This window comes from Anguilla anguilla, chromosome 10 (assembly GCF_013347855.1).
Source record: "Anguilla anguilla isolate fAngAng1 chromosome 10, fAngAng1.pri, whole genome shotgun sequence".
In the NCBI taxonomy this organism is placed as follows: Eukaryota; Metazoa; Chordata; class Actinopteri; order Anguilliformes; family Anguillidae; genus Anguilla; species Anguilla anguilla.
Window position 1 is genome coordinate 2059298 of NC_049210.1, and position 3320 is coordinate 2062617.

A 3320-nucleotide genomic window follows, 5' to 3' on the forward strand; every position below is an offset into this window, starting at 1 on the left:
TCTTGGCGCGTGGCCTGTGGGAACAGTGCGAAAAAAAATCGGATGCATGGGGGAATAAAGTATCTAATTTATGACCAAGTGTTAGAAATGATGTCTGAACGTCCGTGCTGCTGTCCCCTGTTCAGGAGGTTCCTAACAAGGAGACATGTGATTTCAGTTTTAATCTGAAATGACGGACTCGTCGGACTTCCTCTCCAGATCTGTAACGGTTAAATAAAGCCTCGCGTTTAATCCCCCTTTCTTGAGCAATACCGTGAAAACAGAAACCATCTGAACCTTCGGGAATAGTTTCGTCCTGGGGGGTGGTGGTGGTGATTGGTGGTTCGATTAAAGCTCCGAGTTTCGGAAACCCAGCTTGGATCGATCTTCTCCTGACTCTCAAAGTCGCGATTGCTCAACCAGCCAACAGAAGGCCAATGAGAACGTGTTTTTGCTCTTAGCTTGTGGCACGTCCTAATGCTCACTGCTCTGTCGTAGACTGGTGGCCCGTCCTGGTCACGCCAAGAGCTCACAGCCTCTCCTTAATCCACGGGACTGTTTCAGCCCTGTCCCTCCCCTGCCCGTGCCCTGGCGCAGCCTGGAGCTCCAGATCCATCACCCGGCTCCTCCGGTTAGTTATCACCTCAACCGTAACCTGCTTAAACTGTTTTATTTGCTGTGATAGATCCCTTGTAGCATTTCTGCTACATTCCATTCGACCGGTACTCCACACCTGGCTGGCCAGTGGAGGATAGGCTACCCCTCTATAGCCGGGTTCCTCTCGTGACTTCTTCCCATTGGGGAGTTTCTTCTTGCCACCATTTGAGGGTTTTCTCCCCACTGAGAGTTTTTTTTTTTTACCTCACATGCTGGCTATTTGGGGGTCCATGCCTGGTGTTTGCTCTGTTTGCTACTCTCTAAAGCATCTTTGTGACAGCTCTCTGTAAAAAAAAAAAACGCTATTCAAATGAAACACTACCCCAGCACAGGCATGCATTCTAATCCAACACAGGCATACACTATCCAAGTATTAGCATACACACTAACCCAACATAGATATGCACACTAACCCAACATAGTTATGCACACCTGTCCAGGTTTATCCGCCATATTTCGTGTCGCCCACAAAAGCAGAAGAACACACCAGCTTGAAATGCTCTGTGTGAGAGCAGCACTAGATCCCCTCAGAGGATCTGACACTGTGCTTTGCGCTGGAATTGGAGGCCTTGCCTTCTTTTATTAAAACCATTCGTAGACACTGGCAGCTTCATAAAACGAATGACACAATTCAGTTCAGTTTTGCAATATTAAACACCTCCTCCGTTGATTAAAGACAATCTTGTTTTAATTGTTGAACATAAAGTTTTTATCTTTAACAATAAATAATGGAAATTACTTTATTATTATTATTATTATTATTATTATTATTATTATTACTTGCATTATTCTTTTTTTCTTATTTCAGCAACTGCCACTGTTCTTTATCTTCAAATAGGAAAAAAAAATAAAATCAAGGAATTTTTAAACTGAAAATGGCCATTTCAGAAGCAACCGGAATAACTGAAAGTTTGAAGACCCCAAGGTGATTCTACTGATTAAATTTTATAAAACATTCTTATGATGTCGCACATTTGTACGACATCTGAGATTTCATTTATCACTCCTTATGCTAGTAGCTGTTTGAGCTGTTTGTGTTTTATTTAAAATAGGTCCCCTCAAAGGGCATTTTTGAGATTTTGCATCTGCTGGTTTGCATTTGCTGGTTCTAGAACACAATGCAAACAGTGTACACCTGAAATTTCAGTTCAGAAAGTGAATATGTGATTTCATACAAACATCAGCCATGCGCCTCAGAACAGAGATAGCGCAGGTGTTAAAGGAGGTCAGATAATTGCATTTTGAAGAAACCTAAATTGACACGTCGAGTTAAGTCAAGGTGTTTTTATTACCTCACCAGGGGCATCGTAGTGGGGGGGAAAGTGGGACTGATTACCCAGGGCCCGAATGGGGGGAGGGCCCTCGAAAAGCCTGGAATGATGCGTGAGAGACATGGATCAAGAGAGGAAGGGGGCCCACAGAGACTGCTTACGTATAGGGCCCAGAATTTTGTGCTGCACCCCTGTACCTCACAACAAAGTTGGTGGAATTCTCCTTGGCAAGGCTTGCCGGTACACACTTGCCGGTACACACAACAGACAACACAGTCAGCAGCACAAATGCAGCACGGATTCACCCACGCTGTGTGACTAAGCAGAGACAAAAACACACACAAATACAGCACGTGGATTCACACAACACAGCAGAACTAAAGGGAAGTAAGGGTAATGTGAGAAAGGGCCATGCCATTCTGGTGTATAAATAACTTGAGAGCGTACACAAGGTGTCCGTTAAACCTGGTCTCATAGGGAAATGCAGATGCGTTTTAATCTTTATTTTTTTCCAGGTAGAATGTCATGCAGTGACAATTACATTCATATCAAAAATAGAATATGGTTTCTGGATCCAACATCCTGCATTTTTGGAAATGTACATCTATCAGAATAAGATATCCTTACCTATGTGGTCAGACTTCAGGAGCATCCTGTATATAACGATAATTTTGGTTTTTGGTTATTATGATTAACAGTAGCTACATGTGAGGATTTAATTAAAACTACTAAATTGTCACAAATTAAAATTTAATCGGCTGTAGATTTATTTCTGTTTTTGACGGAAACCTTGATAAGCCAACAGAAGCTGGAATAGAGGAAATCAAAAGATAAAATCTAAATTTACAAAGGGTCAGTGAGCCAAACGATTTCCTGTCGAGTGAGTCTCAACCGCATTCGCGCTTGTTTCTGGTGACTGGGTAAGATTATGAAGCCTGTTTGCATTTTTACGGCAGTAGATCTGTCGGCTAGGCGGCTTGTGTTCCCCTCAATCAGGTACAATAGCACCACCAAGTGGATTTTCAGAGATATTGCAATTTCCTCAAACAACCTTGGATATAAAGACAGATTATCTGCACACTGGTACTGTTGGTCCTGACTGTTATGTCCCTAATGTTATTGCCGATTCCAGTTTCCACGAGGGCCGCTTGTTCACACTGTATTATACAGGTCTGGAAAATAGTAAAGAGGAATGTTTTACGATCCTCTTAGACTATAGGCTTATTTCACGTGGCCGCCATTTTGAAAATTTCCTATGCGAAAACGAGGCTATGGTGGGAAGTGTTCTAGGAGCGGTGCTTACATGAAGCAGAAAAGCGATTTGAGTCGGTGATGCTACTATGGCATATTGTTGTGTACCACGCTGTAAGTTGTATCAAAGACGAGAATGTGATCATGGCTTGTCTTTCCATC